At 49.6% G+C, this 16,991-nt stretch overlaps 1 protein-coding gene across 1 annotated transcript in view; it reads right to left on the bottom strand.

Annotated features, from left to right (window-relative positions):
- The window catches only part of PEMT (phosphatidylethanolamine N-methyltransferase), a 1,361,155-nt gene extending 1,360,310 nt beyond the window's left edge, over positions 1-845 (bottom strand). The window contains exon 1 of the mRNA XM_086940850.1: positions 502-845. The gene's annotated coding sequence lies outside the window, so the exon portion shown is untranslated. The remainder of the gene's footprint in view (positions 1-501) is intronic.
- Between the last annotated feature and the right edge of the window lie 16,146 nt (positions 846-16,991).

Here is a 16,991-nt window from a genome sequence, read left to right as displayed (position 1 = left end):
CGTGTTCGCAATCCCTTGTGTAGTTATATTGCTTCAAAGATTTTTTTTTTTTTACTGTTTGTCCTGATCTTTAAAGTTAAAGCAAGAACTTCACGTTTTACAGTTCTTGATTTCCGTATATATATATATACATATATGTGTGTTTTATTTTACATAGCAAAGACCAGGACACGTACATTGATTGAGACCATTTTCTACTTTAGATCTATTTGCATTCAATATTTAGATACAGTGGAGCGCAGGTGAAGTTCTGGAACGTGTTTTTCAACCCACATCGTGAATGGTGTCTGTGTAACGCCGATTTTATGAATAAATGAAGACGATATCAGTCGCTACTTAACTCTCGCTGACGCCACATATTGATAATTCTCATTCCCCGCATGAAACACTTTGAAATGTATTTTTCTTACTTTTTAGTACGTTAGTAAATATAACTGCATACTGAAATAACAATTTTAGTTACACTTAACACAGTTAAATAAACCAGCGTCACAGTGTTACCTTGCTAAAATCCAAATTACTCAGTCCTCCACAACAGTCCAACTGGGACCTGCCAAATGCCAGCGAGCCTGCCAGCCTCAATCTGTCAAGCAAAGTTCAATCAGCTTATCAAATATCCAACTCGTGAACATCTGCAGGATGTGTCTACTGAATGTGCGACAACAGTGACACGGGTGGTTAAACTGTAACATGTGCCCATGGCTGCAGCCTGCGACAGCGACACATGCGGGCCATGGGGCACAGTTAGGGTCTTAGGGTCAAAGCAGATAATAGCAGCACATTCTGTGCGGCACACCTGCGAGAGCAAGTGCACTTCCCGGCTTGAGCATGCAAGCCATTCTCCCATTGGTCATAGGAGGAAGCTGTTCATTAGTTGCTGTACCGCACCGGTTGATAGGACAGTGCGTTTGTTTTCTTTTCTTTCCTCTGCACGCGGCATTTAATGTGCGCTGGAACAGCTGTGACTCAGGATTGAGATTTATAACCTCCGTCACCACAGAAAGCAACCACGTACAGTGTAAAGACAATGGTCCCAGACGTAACGTTTCACATGCACAACACACTGGTGCTTTTCGTAGTTTGCATGCAAATCTGATCTCTCACGTTGTCAATATTCCAAGCAAGGAGTGCAGTCATAATGGGCGCTCATCTTCACAGAGAGTGTTTGTAAGGAGACCTGTGATTTGTGTGTTGTATAGGTACAATTAGTAAAACATAATAAAAGAATGCCAAAATATAAAATTAATAAAAGAATACCACAATGTTAATAACAAGCATATTCAATGCAATAGGTCTCGCATTAGGAAAGTTTGAGGTATTGGTATTGTAAATGACAATTTTTTTATTTATGTGTTGGTTTTGAAAATAGCAAAATGAATAGCTTTGTCATTTACAATGCCAATAGTTTTAACTTTCGCAAACGTGACACCTATAGCATTTGTAATGCAATATGTGTTGTATTTACATGACTTAGATGTATTAATATTACAAATAACAATGGCTTTTATTTTTTGAATAATTCATATTTAAATAAAAGTTATTGTAATTTATAATCGCAATAGCTTAAACTTTTGTAAATAACTTTTGGGAAGATTATGTTCAGTGTATTTTATTGTGATGAAAATCCAAGAACAGAAGTGAAATATTAACATCTTTTTGTGACATCTATACTACTATTATAAAGAGAGAACACAAACCTTTGAGCCAGGTAAACTCGAAAAGTACAGCACCAATCAAAACACCAAAGACATCTTTGAAAACCTCAGGGCAAGCAGAAGGACATAGGCTATTAAAAATAAAAAATATTACGTTGTTTAAAAAATTTCGAAATAAAAATAAAGTAGTTCCTTGCAAGTAGCGCCGGCCTCGGCGTCTGCGTGATGACATCATTTGCGTTTGCGCTCCCTGGCAACACTTCCGGAAATGGTGCCGAAGATCGCGACCTGCTGGGAGGACTGCCTGCTTGCTGCTGGGCGAAGTGGCGGCCTGTGCGGGCGGGGCGCCTCGAGAGTGGCAGCCTGTGCGGGCGGGGCTCCTGGAGAGTGGCGGCCTGTGGGGGCGGGGCACCTGGAGCGGGACGGGCGGCTGAGGTAAGGATCAGGCGGTAGGGGGGGCCAGGACAGGAGGAGGCCGGGACGCGCCGGGACAGGCCGGGAAGGGGCCGGGGGCAGAAGTGCACGCAAGCCTCAAATGCTGCCCCCAGCCCCTTTCTGCCCCAGGCAACGCTGGGGCGGGCTGCTAGTTTGTAATAAAGCTTGAAACATTGAGACAACATATTAGAACCAGTTGTTGTTGAATGGTTGCACAGAGTGATGCTGTGGCGTTCAGTGGTGCTGAATGATGATGTGGCCTTCAGTGGTGCTGAGTGATGCTGTGGCCTTCAGTGGTGCTGAGTGATGCTGTGGCATTCAGTGGTGCTGAGTGATGCTGTGGCATTCAGTGGTGCGGAGTGATGCTGTGGCATTCAGTTGTGCTGTGGCGTTGAGTGGTGCTGAGTGATGCTGTGGCGTTGAGTGATGTGTGGCGTTGAGGGATGCTTTGGCGTTGAGGGATGCTGTGGCATTGAGGGATGCTGTGCGCTGAGTGGTGTGTGACGTTGTGGGGTGCTGTTGCGTGGGGGGCTGTGGCATTCAGTGGTGCTGAGTGATGCTGTGGCATTCAATGGTGCTGAGTGATGATGTGGCATTCATTGGTGCTGAGTGATGCTGTGGCATTCAGTGGTGCTGTGGCGTTGAGTGGTGCTGAGTGATGCTGTGGTGTTGAGTGATGCTGTGGCGTTGAGTGATGCTGTGGCATTGAGTGATGTGTGGCATTGAGTGATGTGTGGCGTTGAGGGATGCTGTCGCGCTGAGGGATGCTGTGCGCTGAGTGGTGCTGTGGTGTTGAGTGGTGCTGTGGCATTTAGTGGTGCTGTGGTGTTGAGTTGTTCTGTGGCGTTGAGTGATGCTGTGGCGTTGAGTGATACTGTGGTGTTGAGTGATGCTGTGGTTTTGAGTGATGATGTGGCGTTGAGTGGTGCTGTGGCATTGAGTGGTGCTGTAGTGTTGAGTGGTGCTGTGGTGTTGAGGGATGCTGGGCGTTGAGTGATGCTGTGGCGTTGAGTGATGCTGTGGCGTTGAGTGATGCTGTGGCATTGAGGGATGCTGTGGCATTGAGGGATGCTGTGGCGTTGAGTGATGCTGTAGCGTTGAGGGATGCTGTGGCATTGAGGGATGCTGTGGCGTTGAGGGATGCTGTGGCGTTGAGGGATGCTGTGCGCTGAGTGGTGCTGTGTCGTTGAGTGGTGTTGTGGCATTGAGTGGTGCTGTGGCATTGAGTGGATGTGTTGGAGGGTGGAGTTGGAGACTGAATTTGGAGGGTGGAGTTGGAGGGATGATTTGGAGGGTGGAGTTGGAGGGTGGATTTGGAGGGTGGATTTTGATTTGGATGGTGTAGTTTGATTGTGTAGTTTGATGGTGGATTTGGAGGGTGGAGTTGGAGGGTGGAGTTGGAGGGTGGATTTGGAGGTTGGAGTTGGATGGTGGAGTTGTAGGATGGAGTTGGATTTTGGGGGTGGAGTTGGAGTCCGTAGTTGTAGCTTGCTGGTGGATTTGGAGGCTGGAGTTGTAGTTGGAGGGTGGATTTGTAGGGTGTATTTGGATGTTGGAGTTGGAGGGGGGAGTTGGATGGTGTTTTTGGAGGGTGGATTTGTAGTTGGAGGAAGGAGTTGGAGTGTGGTTTTGGAGTTTTGAGTTGGAGGGTGTAGTTGGATGGTGGAGTTAGAGGGTGTAGTCGGAGGGTGTATTTGGAGAGTGTAGTAGTGTTTGGATGGTGGATTTGGATGGTGGATTTTGAGGGTGGAGTTGGAGGGTAGAGTGGTGGTGCTAGAGTGTGGGCGATAGAGTGTGGGCACTAGAGTGTGGGCGCTAGAGTGGTGGATAGGGTGGTGGTGGATAGGGTGGTGGTAGATAGGGTGGTGGCGCATAGAGTGGTGGCGCATAGAGTGGTGGCGCATAGAGTGGTAGAGTGTTGATGGAGAGAGTGGTAGAGTGGTGGCGGTAGAAGGCTGTACTTTGTGTGAAAGAGAATGTGTGTGTGTGAGAGAGAGAGTGTGTGTGTGTGAGAGAGAGTGTGTGTGTGAGAGAGAGAGTGTGTGTGTGAGAGAGAGTGTGTGTGTGAGAGAGAGTGTGTGTGTGAGAGAGAGTGTGTGTGTGTGAGAGAGAGAGAGTGTGTGAGAGAGAGAGTGTGTGTGTGAGAGAGAGTGTGTGTGTGTGAGAGAGAGTGTGTGTGTGTGTGAGAGAGAGAGAGAGGGTGAGCGAGAGAGAGGGGGTGAATAACAAGAAGCCAGGCACCCCGGAAGGCGTCTCAACATCCTGTTCAAATACAAGCCGAACGGGGACACCAGCCTTCACTTTCGTAAATCCAAAGCAGTCTGCTTTTTGATAATAACTCAAGGGAGGTAGAAGAGGTGAAATACCTTCCAGTTTGAAGGACCATCAAAGGGCTGTTAAAATCGGATGCAAAGTATATCCTTATTTGTGAATTTTAAACGGTCTGGCATTGTCAATAAAGCATTCTCAAATTGAATTGCATGAGAGAAAAAAATGGAACATGAGCGACAGAAATCATAGCCAAGTGGAAAGAGTCCCTGTCTAATCTGTAGTGGATTCTGCTCTCTTGCATAAAAGCGTAGGATGTCTTACGCCAGAGCCGCAGATTTTGAAACTGAGCAGCACCCTGTGATTCTGGGCAAATCACTTCATTTTTCCGTGTCTAAAAAACAAACACAAAGAAGACCGAAATAAACCGGGGGAATTTACACAAAGGGGAGGGAAAGGAAAGAGAGACGAGGGAAAGATAACGAGACAGAAAATGAAAGATGAGATGAAAGAAAAAAGAAAGGTGGTGAAGGGCGTAGCGACTAGCGAGGGAAAAAAAACATAGTTGGGTGAGGGCTGGTGAGTGACGCGCTCTAGCAGCACGCATAAAGGGTCCCGAGAGGCGGTGTTCGTGTTAACAACCAGCAGATAACTTTCCCTCCTGAGGCGGAAGCCGGGAGGTCTCTTCTCTTTACTAAGCACCTTGCACTTTTAGCGTTTTTATTAATTTTAAAATTGCTCGCATTTTGCACGCTTGACTCAAGAAGCGTGTAGAGACTTCCCTTGTGACACTCCTTTGCTCTCTGTACCTCTACCCCCTCCCTCGGCCCCCGGACAGCTCTCGGCCGAGTGCAGACGCCGAGGGCTGGTTATTACAACTGTGGCGGCCATATTGGGTGAGGGCTGGTGAGTGACGCGCTCTAGCAAAAGGGCGGCCATGACTCCGCGCAGCGGACGCGCTTTGCGGACGCGCCGGACCCGCGCCGGAGTCGTGCCAGAGTCATGCCTGTCTGCGCCCGTCCGAGCCCAGACGAGCCTAGGGCCAGGCATTCTGCCGATTTCAGTAAGTTCTGCACTCACTTATTCGTGTGCGGAACTACTTTGATCGCGCTCCTTGACACCTTCGCACTGTACATTAATACAGAGGGGCACTGAACCTTTTACTTATTGTGCACTATGTCATCCCCCTAATCAAGTAGAGGCAAAACATACACTACGTTCTGCTCTCTTGAACTGTAGATCTCTTCCAAGGCACTCACTGGAGGTTAACCTCCTTATTTTGGAACACGAGTTAGACATCCTGTTTCTAACAGAAACATGGCTTACGCAAGGTTCAGAAGCGGATATAGTGAACGCCCTTCCTCCTGGTTTTCTAATCCATACCCAGGATAGACCGCTGGGTCGAGGGGGAGGTGTTGCTATTCTGTATAAGAACTCGTTGGCATACAGGGCCCAAAAAGGGGAGGTGGAAGATTGTGAGAGCTGCAAGTTCTCCTTCCAAATCTCTCCCACTGTGGCGATGTCGGGGTTACTAGTCTATCGTCCCCCAGGAAGTATTGGCAACTTCATTGGCTCACTTATGGAAACGGTAATGGTCTGTGCCGCTTCTGCAACAAATTTCATTACCGTGGGAGACTTTAATCTCCATTTTGATGACCAGGAAGACCGGTCGGCGACAGCCCTTCAACGTGACCTTAAAATCTGCGGGGCCGATCTTATAAATTTGGAGGCTACCCACAACAAGGGCCACTTGCTGGAGCCTATTTTCTCAAACATTCCCACCATGAAAGCAGCCCCCCCTATCCCTCTGCCATGGACGCATCATCTTATGATCCCCTTGGCCTGGCAGACCGAGTCGGAGAGCACCCCCCTCACCAGTGTTGGTGCACCAGAAAGACCCTGGGCCAGGCTATCAGTGGAAAATTTTTCACGTAGTCTGGAGGCCTCGCGCCCACTACTAGCGCAGGACCCTGTCCTGGCAGAAGCAGACTTTTGCAGATGGATGTCGAACACACTCGACGCCGTCCTCCCTGTAAGATCGGCAGGAAGAAAGGAGAAAAGATTGCGCACCGCTCCTTGGTACACGCCAGAGCTGAGGGTAATGCGGAGGGCATGTAAAAAACTAGAACGTGCCTGGAGGAAGAACTGGGAAGTAGCTTGTAAGACTGAATACCGAGTGGCGATAAGGAATTACAAGCTCTCCATCCGGCTCGCCAAAACCCAATTCTTGGAGGAGAGAATCAGCAATGCCTCCAATTCCTCTAGAGAAACATTCCTGGTGGTCAAAGAACTCCTGAGGGTCCCCACACCTCCTGCCCCCACGGATAATCTGGAAGACAAATGTAACGATCTAGCAGAGTACTTCCACACTAAAATTGAAATATTCTGATCACCTTGCCCCAAATTACCATAGGAGCTGAGCCCCTGGAGGATGAGGGTTTACCTCTGAGCACCCTGAACTCCTTTGGACCAGTCACTGAGGATGAAGCCCTTAAAGTCTTATTGTCCATTAAGAGTGGCTCTCCCTGGGACGTTGTCCCCATGAGGATTCTCAAACTGGTTGCCCCTTCCATTGTGGAGCCTATTACTGAGGTAATTAATTCCTCATTAGGTGCTGGTGTAGTCCCACCCAACTGTAAGGGTGCAATAGTAAAAGCCCTCTCAAAAAAACCTAGCCTAGACCCCCTAGACATGGCGAACTACAGGCCCATCTCGCTACTCCCGGGACTAAGTAAAATCACGGAAAAATTGGTTAATCTCCAGCTATCCAATTTCCTTGAGTCCAACGGTGTGCTGAGAAGCTCCCAAACAGGCTTTCGCCCGGGCCAAGGCACTGACACCGCCTTGCTGGCAGTCACGGAGGAGGTACGCTGCATCTTGGATTCAGGAGGATCAGTGGCAGTGATCCTCCTGGGCCTTAGTGCAGCATTCGACACTGTCAACCATCGAGTGTTACTTCAGCGACTGTCAGATGCCGGAGTGAGGGGGACAGCGCTGAAATGGCTGAGGTCATTCCTCAGCAAACGGACCTTCCAGGTCTGGGAAGGGGGCGCACGATCGGCATCCACCCACCTCCATTGTGGTGTGCCTCAGGGCTCCTCTCTGAGTCCCACATTATTTAATGTGTACATGGCCCCCCTGGAGGATGTGGTGACTCCATTTAACATCAAGATCGTGAGCTATGCCGACGACACCCATCTGGTGTTCGCCCTCTCACAGACCACGGATAATTCCCAGGTGCTACATTCCTGCCTATCCAAAGTCCACTCTTGGATGGGGGATTCAGCACTAAAGCTGAATGGCTCAAAAACGGAGATAATGCTGATGGGAATGAAAAATCCCTCACTCCCCGGCTCGGCTTGGCCCAGCTGCCTGGGATCCCCTCCCAAACCCAAGACCGAGATTAAGAGCCTGGGTATTTGGCTGGAGCAAGATCTCTCCTTTAGGACCCAGGCTTCCAAACTAGCTGGTGTCTGTTTTGGCCTCCTCCGATCGGTACGTAAAGTGCTGCCGCTGATTCCATTCCTATCTCGGAAGCTTTTAATCCAGGGACTGATCATATCCAGAATAGATTTCAGTAATGCAATCTACCTGGGTGCCCCTGAGATCACTCTGAACAAACTTCAACAAGTTTAGAATGCGGCGGCACGAATGCTTCATAACATCCCCATGTCACGATCGGCCAAACCAGCATTGAGGGCGCTGCACTGGTTTCCAGTGCGAGAAAGGGTTAAATTTAAATCTCTCTGCCTTGCACACAAAATCTTGCAAGGCAAAGGCCCTCCTGCCCTCCAAAAGATGGTGACCCCGTATAAAGCAAGTAGAACTCTACGCTCTGACCAACAACATTTAATTGTGGTCCCCAGGGTCAAAAAGGCCCGATCAGGAGGGAGGAGATTCTCCGTAAATGTTGCAACCCTTTGGAACTCACTCCCCCTAGGTTTACTCTTGGAGCCATGTCTTTTACGTTTTCGTAAACAACTGAAAACTTTTCTCTTCTGCTAAACTGCTGTGCCTCTTTTCTGTCTTTATTGTTACTCTGTTTGGTGAAGCGCTGGGATGCTCCAGGGTAACCACGCGATATACAAAACTGTTTAATAATAATAATAATAAGGGGAGAAGAAAATGAGAGACGAGAAAAGGAGGGTAGAAAGAAAGAAAACAGCAGCATGTCTTATTAACAAACTGAGAGACAGCTGAAGATTAATGAGAGAGAGGGCTTTGAAGAGGGACAGAGAGAGAGAAAGGGCGAGTGAGAGAAAAATCAGAGGTAAATTAAGCGCACTTGATTAAGAAGCAGCAGGCCGAGGGAAGAAACATCATGAAAACAAAAGGCACCGAAGCCCACAGTCTGGCTGTCCCGCCATCTATTGCCGAATCATTGCTATCAGCTGAAGAAGGGCAGAGGAGACACAGATCAGCTGCCACGCACCAGGAACTATGAAATACAGAGCATTGATCAGAATACACCAACAAAAACTCATAAGCCAAAAACAGCATGCAATAAAACGAAACTAACGACATTATTCCTACCTTTCAAATGGTGTAAAAGCACAATAACCTGCATGAAGGCTAATGTTCAAAGTATACTTCGAGGCACTGAAAAGCATCCCCTCAGTCAGGAGCGGATCCTGTGCCAGAGACACCTAGAAGGAGCATGGCAGCATCGGACCTCAATGTATGTGGCAATATACATCTGCATGGCCAAACCGCAGAGAGCTTCTTGCTCAGACTGCCCAGCGACGGGGAAGCTCTGTTTTCTGGAAATACCGGAATGAGATACTCTGACGGGCACTGAGAGCTGACGACACCCATAGCTTCTACAGTTGTGTGTCCAGTTATCTATTCAAGGAAACTATGGAGAGTTTCAAAGCTTTACATCGCGGAATAAAAGGAAGAAGTTAGTAAACAGAGTAACTGTGTCCCTAGGAATGGACTATGATGGCAAGTAATCCAGCCTGGCGGTATCTTGCAGGACTGTCTGCAACAGACGTATGTATGACGTTACAACGCATGCTTTTACCACGCATGCCTTTACAACGCGTTTTTTACAACGCATGCCTTTACAACGCATAGTGCTTTGGGGCACTGGATAGTGAATAGTTTAATTTACTATTCCAACTCCAGTCCCCGTGGATAGTAGGGAAGGTGTTGGATAGTAAATTAAACCTATTCCCTATCCTAGAGCGCCCCCCAGCGCAATGCGTTGTAATGGTTTGCGTTGTAAAAGTTGCATCGTAAAGGCACTGCGTGGTAAAAGTTGCGTTGTACAGGATGTTTCCCGCAGCAGACTCGTGTTCGCATTTACATTTCTCTTCTGCAGAGACATCTTGCAGTCGAGGCGAGGGTCTGGTAACCGCAATCTGCTGTGAGCGAAGGTCTCCAGTGTAGGAGAGTAGGGTCTGCAATCCTATGATCACCCCAGATTTTTGCTTTTTGCTTCACTGGTTTACGACTTTCCCTGGCTGTGGGCCTGCTAATCAGACCCACAGCCTAGCTGCTCTCTCTCTAAATTGACACACATGTACCTTAGGTGCATTTACCAATTGGTACTGGGCCACCTTATCAGTCCCTGTACAGTATACCTTAGGTATCCAGGGCATAGGTGTACCCAGGGCATACCAGGGGCTGCAGCATGTATTATGCCACCCCTGGCTGACCATCCAAATCTGACACAACTTGCTGCACGACAGCTGGGGCAAGGTGGTGTAATCACCCTTTGCTTTAGATATAGTATTCCTATATCTAACCCTAAAATGGACACATGTATTCTTATCAGTCACTCCTATGACAGGCCTTAACAATCCAGGAGGCAGAGTGCTTGGAATTATGTGAGATGGTGCTCTGGCATGAGCTGAACCCATCTGCAGCTTGCGGAACCAAGTCCTAATAGCTGTTCCATGATAACGCGTACCATATACTCTTAAGTGCATTATAATCCTCGCGGTTATTTGCTATCTTTGGTATCGCTTTATCAAAACATGTCGAGTAAGGTGTCATACGAATTGGAATACCAACCCCTTGCCAATTCTGGCGACGGGGTTAGAATTCCACCCTTCTAGAGGGACACGACATGTATGTAACTGTGAACCCCGGTTAAAGTTAACTCGAGCCTCAGCATCACAATATAGATGCTGCCACCACAGACACAAGTCTGACCTCCTGCTGCTGGGAGTCCTTCCAGCGAGGAGAGCTTGGACAAAGGGTTTCCTGTCAGGGGCGGTGCTAGCACCATCCCAGACAGGGTTTTGTGTATCCCAGGTAGGCAGGGATGAGAGGAAGGTGACTGCAAGTGGCACCCCGGTGCTCACTATGCATATGCCGGCTTAAATCAGTTACAGGGGCACACCAGCCCCTGAGCTGGGGAAAGTCCGGACAAGGGAGAGGGGTGTAACCACCCCCCTCCTGGTCCCACCCATGGGCAGGACCTAGTCGCGTGCCAGCCCCTTTTCTTAGGATAAAGGTAGGAGCAGGCCCCCTTCCCAAATTAGATAATTCTGAATCTTGACTACTTTCCACGAAAGGACTCTTGACTTTTTCTGAAGACTCTCCCTTGTGGCTAAGGAGTCGCCACCCTGCACCCGCAGGCACCATCTAAGCATCGCGGTTTGCTGTAAGTCCATCCTCTGGATCAAGACTGCCCAGCTCGACGAGACCCATATTCCCTGGCATCTCTGACCTCTACCTGCATCATCAGCCCAGCTGAGATTCGTGGGTGTGACGAGACCTGAAGGGACCGGCCATCTTCAAAACTGCACGACGCTTAACCAGCACAACCGCCGAGGGATCCTCGAGTGAGTGCTTTGGGGTTTGAGAAGCCCTAACCCTGAGCAGCTCCAGCACCGAAGTCCAGCCCCCCAGCATCCACGAGATCTGCGTGGGGCCCTCCTGCTCTTTGCTGCTCACCGCGTTGTCCGGTCACTTGCCTGCTGGCTAGTTACCCTCCTGACGACAAACCACGATGATTACACCGCTGGTCTGGTTGCTCCAGACCGGCCCTTGCTCCCTTCCAAAAGAGGAGCACCCCGGACCCTCCTGGTCCACTCCAGACGCCATCTTGACTCCACCGCGTGGGCTTGACTTTGCCAAGGTTTGTTGCCCCAATCCTGGGTCCAGCATCGCCGACAGCAGACACCTTCGTGGGACAGCTCGCACCTCCAGCCTGGTCGCCGACAACGCCTCCTAGTCCGAGGGACAGCCAAGTCCAGCGTCGCCCACTCACCTAGTCGAGGTGACTTCATCCGGTGCCATCCTGGTGCCCACCTAATCACTGGCTAGTGATTAAGAACTGAGTCCCCTCTGCTTTCAGGTCGTCTCCATCACCGATCGAGGCTTGGATCACATCGAACTTCTTCACTGGTCGCCTGCCAGCAACTTCTTCTTTCAGGCTCCATAGACTTCAACGAGGATTCCCGACGTCTTTTGAACCCTATGCAGCCGCAGCCCCTGGGCTAGGTAACCTGAGCATATCAGTGCTCCAACGTAGGTTCACTATCTAAGTGTCCAGATCCTTTTTCGTTTTCAGTCTATCTAGTCGGATTCGTCCGATAACAGTAACTTTGTGAATACTAGCCTCCATAGACTTTGTCCCGCATCCCGCGTGAGAGTGCACCCGATCTCCCTAGGCCTCCTGCTCCTAACCTTAGGGTTCAGTAGTGTAGTCCTAGCGATCCTGAAGCCTCTGGATCTTGTTACTTACCTGCTAGTAATTCGCATTCCACTTTTAGTGTATATGGTTTTTCGTGCCCCTCGGGCATTTGTGTAAATTGTGCGACTTAAAGTATTTTCGTAAGAGTTTTGTTGTGTGCTTAGCTCCCTGACTCATAAAGAGTTCAGGGTAGACTTGTTATAAATAAATATCCTTTTATTTTCATAACAACTTGTGTGGTGTTCTTTCACTTGGTGTTCAAGGGGTATATGTGATGGTATAACAGCTGGCTTAACACGCCCTCTAGAGTTTAGCCTAAAGACTGCTCTTGTCCATGCTACTGGGATAGCTGGTCTATAAGGTAGACTTACAACCAATCATCAATAAGGGTCGTTTGGAATGATACAAAGTGATCACTAAAATGGTGAGCACTATATATCAGGCCAACTTCTCACATCCAGCATAGCTCTAACCTGGATAAAACATCTTGTGATCTGTCTGGAAGCGACAGGAATTTCCTGAAGCAAGCTCGAACAGGATAGTAGGTTATGACGGAAACTACTAGAAGCACAAATGGGCAGAGGAACAAGAGCTACACGAGTACGAGATAGTGCCGAAAATCAAAAAAGGTACCAGATTACTGTAAAATAAAAAATGCTTGTGGGACCATTCAGTGTGTGATTACAGGAGTAAGAGATAGTGCCGATCCAAATAAATGCTTCAGATCAGAGGAGTTACCAGATTACTGCATGTGGGACAGCTCAGTGTGTGTTGTTTGTTTACAGGAGTAAGAGATAGCGCCATAGATCTAAAGAAGTGCTGCAGATCCGAAGTGGTTCCAGATTACTGCATGCAGGACCGCTCTTACTGCGTGCAGCTCAGTGTGTTTTGTGTGAACTGAGAAATAGGAAGCACCCCTGGACTGCATCTGAAAGGTTTTTCTCCTCTATTTCCAGTTTGGAGGAGGGGTCCTATCCAAACTCCCCTAGATTGGAGAAAAGGCAGTGCTTCATGCTTGCAGAACGGTGCAAAACTTGAGTTCGTGAAAACCTGTTGCCGACTGTCGCCACCCTGTTTCGAAGTCATTATACGATTTCAAAAACAAAGTCTGAGGAATAGTAACTTTTTTCAAAGATGCCCAGAAAAAGTTCAAACATCTCTTGCAAACACAACCAGGGGTTCGGAACCCCCCCTCAGCTGCACCTGCTAGTTTTGGCTGCGGCTGAAGCACGGGGGGCGCGTCCACTCCAGCCTCCGTAGACCCTGCGGCAGACTGCTCCCCGCGGACTCCGCTCCCTCACACATCTACACACACGCCGCCCACCCTGCGGGAGCCCTGAGAGCCGAGCTGTGGGTTCAGTCCGCGACAATGAATGGGCACAGTGAGGCGGGGGAGTGTTGGAGCGGTGCTGGGGAGAGGGGCAGGGCCTCGCCGTGCACACTGTCTTTTGGTAGTGCTTCCTCCTCCGTCCCTTTTCAGAGAGGAAACAGCGCAGCGGCGGAGAGAAGCTGGAGGGTTGGTGGGTGGCGGACGGACCGCTGTCCCTTCTCTTGTCTCCTTCGGTTAAAGAGACAGACAGAAGACCTGCCGCCTTCTCTCCAGAAATCAACAGCGCTCCTGCTCAGTGGGGAGTGGCGGTGTGTGCGTGTGTGACCCGGTGAGTGAGGTGGGGGGGCTGTGTGTGCGCGCGTGAGCCTGTGGGTGGGGGCGTGCGCGTGTGTGTGTGCATGTGTGTATGTGTGTGTTTGCGCACTTCAAGGAATGTGAGGCAGGAGATGTGCACGGCACGGGCCAGGACGTGCACGTCCACAGACACCAATCGCCGCGCGTGCCCGACGCCGGTCTCAGATTCCCAGGAGGCGGACGATATTAGATACTTCGCTGGACGCAATGCTTCGCATTGCTTTCTCCAGCGCGACCTAAAAAAGAGTGCACAGAACCTCACAAAAAGCACAATAATGCAAGGAGGTGCTACATGCGGAAACTATAGCCGCTGTTATTTTTTGATCAAAGCTCTTCTGTGTGGAGCGTGGTTCTCTACTCAGAAGGGCAGACTTCAGGTGCGCGTGGGCACCGCTTGGGTGTCATGCCTGCTTGCAGGGAGCGGGCGCAGCACTCGTAACTGGAGACGTGATTGGCAAAGAAGAAGTGGTTGGCAAAAGCTCACCATACGATTGCGTGCGCATTGCGCATGCGCACGGTAGTTCCTGGGACCGCCTTTCCTTTCCGGAAGCGCTTCGCGTCTAGTTAGTGTCATTGGTTCATTCCGGGTCACTGGGGAAAGCCGTCCGAGGAGTCAGCGGTTGGCGTCTCTCCACCATCGGCGTTTACGGCGGTATTCGTGAGTTCGGGAAGATTCCTGAAATATCGTCTTTCCTTGATTTATTGTTTGTGGCATTTTATTACTTATGGTTTAGAGCCGGCTGGCTCTCAAGGATTTCACTCCGCTTTTGGAACAGCGGGTGCCTTATTAATTTCCTGACTCGAGGGTAGTCAGTTTACGAAGTGTTGTCACGGAGTTTTATTTCCGGACTTAGCACGCTTGGTGATATTCACCTATCGGATTTCTGCTTGTGTTGCAAGTCGAGGCCATAGTTTTGTTGGGACTTTGTTGTATCGTATCTTGTGCCTGTTAACAAGGGGATTGGATGCTTGGAGAATTTATAGGTGTATCCTCTGATGTCAAGAGGTACAGTGCCTGTACAGAGAAACAGTATAGAACTCTAGAAACCTTGAGTCAGAGCCTAATCTCATGTTTTCTTGTTTATAGGATAACACATACATACATAGGAATCAAGACTTTATTTTATACGGGGAAAAAAGCTAAGCACACGACATCCCATAGGTATATATATATATATATTCTGGGCTATAAGAACACACATTCAGGAAAGCTGGAACAGAACTATAATAACCATCTGCTTTGTTTTGTAGATACATACCTGGTGAAGCCTAAACCTGTCCCGTTAGACGATTGCTGGTTGCAGTGTCTTCCCCTCCTTTCCTTGTTGTGTTCCCCCGTTTTCCCCCAAGTCACCGCTTATGTGTTAGTTGTTATACCTGGCACAGAGATGCGGTAAGGGGCGAAATTGGGGGCTAGGCATCAAGCTCCGTGGCACTCCTGCGACAATTGGAAGCGAGCACGACATTTGGCAGGACAGTTCCTCAGTTTCTTTGGCTGCCAGAAGCTGCTCCTTGTAGAGTGCCACCCGGCCTCTACAATACAGTGTTTCTGCATGCACAACGAGTGCAGGGCTCTGCCAAGGGTATACATTAAATGGCAGGATGTTCGGTTATCAGCAAACGAGTGTTTATGATTATTGCAATAGCCAGCTTATTGGGCCCCGATGTGTTTGTTCACCAGGCCATGAACACGACACTGACGATAAGGGATCGGCATGAATGAATTGTTTGGGGACATTATCTGCCCCTATCCTGTACATTGTATCCATTGTTACTACATTGGGAAGCCTCTTGGGGCTCCAAAGCTGGCCCTTTTGTGGCTGGGGACAGACGAACAGCACTGGGCTGATTCACAAGTCTTCACCTTCCAACTGCATTGTTGTATTGTATTATATTGTAATTGTATTTATATAGCTCTTACAACCCCTGACGAGGCGTCAAAACACTTTTTCGGCAAGTAGCACGCTACTCCGGGGCCCATAGAGGATTAGTGTTTAATTAGTATAGTGAAACATGCAAGTACATTTTAAGTGGTGGATAGGTCAGTCAGTTATTTGGATTCGGAAGGATAGCAGAAGGATAGAAGAGGAAAAAAAGGTTTGTATTTATATAGCGCTTGTTACCGCTGATGGAGTGTTGAAGCACGCTACTCCGGAAACCCATAAATGATTAGTGGTGAATTAGTATCAATCAATCAATCAATCAATCACGGCATTTATATAGCGCGCTACTCACCCGGGAGGGTCTCAAGGCGCTGGGAGAGAGGGGTATGTTACTGCTCGAACAGCCAGGTCTTGAGTTGCTTCCTGAAGGAGAGATGGTCTTGGGTTCGCCGAAGGTGAATGGGAAGGGAGTTCCAAGTCTTGGCTGCCAGGTAGGAGAAGGATCTTCCTCCGGCGGTGGCTCTGCGGATGCGTGGTACGGTGGCGAGTGCGTGGCTGGTTGATCGTAGCTGGCGCGTGGGCGTGTAGAAGGTCATGCGGTCGTTGAGGTACTTGGGGCCCAGGTCGTGGAGAGCCTTGTGTGCGTGGGTGAGGATTTGAACATGATTCTCTTGCTGACGGGGAGCCAGTGCAGTTCTCTCAGGTGTCCGGTGATGTGGCTGTGTCGGGGGATGTCCAGGATGAGTCGTGCGGAGGCGTTCTGGATGCGTTGGAGTCTTCTCTGGAGTTTGGCTGTGGTTCCGGCGTAGAGGGCGTTCCCGTAGTCCAGTCGGCTGGTGACGAGTGCCTGGGTGACGGTCTTCCTGGTTTCAGTGGGGATCCATCTGAAGATCTTGCGGAGCATGCGCAGGGTGTTTAAGCACGAGGAAGAAACGGCGTTGACTTGTCTGGTCATTGACAGGGAGGAGTCCAGGATGAAGCCCAGGTTGCGTGCGTGGGCCGTTGGTTTGGGAGCGGTGCCCAGGGCCGGGGGCCACCAGGAGTCGTCCCAGGCGGAGGGTGATGATCCCAGGATGAGAACTTCCGTCTTGTCTGAGTTCATTTTAAGGCGGCTGTTCCTCATCCAGTCGGCGACGTCTTTCATCCCTTCGTGTAGGTTGGCTCTGGCGGTGGTGGGATCGTTGGTGAGGGAGAGGATCAGCTGGGTGTCGTCGGCGTAGGAGATGATGTTGAGGTTGTGTTGACGTGCGATGGCTGCGAGGGGGCTCATGTAGACGTTGAAGAGGGTCGGGCTGAGAGAAGATCCTTGTGGTACGCCGCAGATGACTTCGGTGGCCTTGGATCTGAACGGAGGGAGGCGGACTCTCTGGGTTCTTCCGGTGAGGAACGAGATGATCCATTCCAGCGCTTTCTCTCGG

This window comes from Lissotriton vulgaris, chromosome 10 (genome assembly GCF_964263255.1).
Source record: "Lissotriton vulgaris chromosome 10, aLisVul1.2, whole genome shotgun sequence".
NCBI classification, from domain to species: domain Eukaryota; kingdom Metazoa; phylum Chordata; class Amphibia; order Caudata; family Salamandridae; genus Lissotriton; species Lissotriton vulgaris.
Note: the sequence above shows the minus strand (reverse complement) of the source record. Positions and strands in the feature narration are given on the sequence as shown.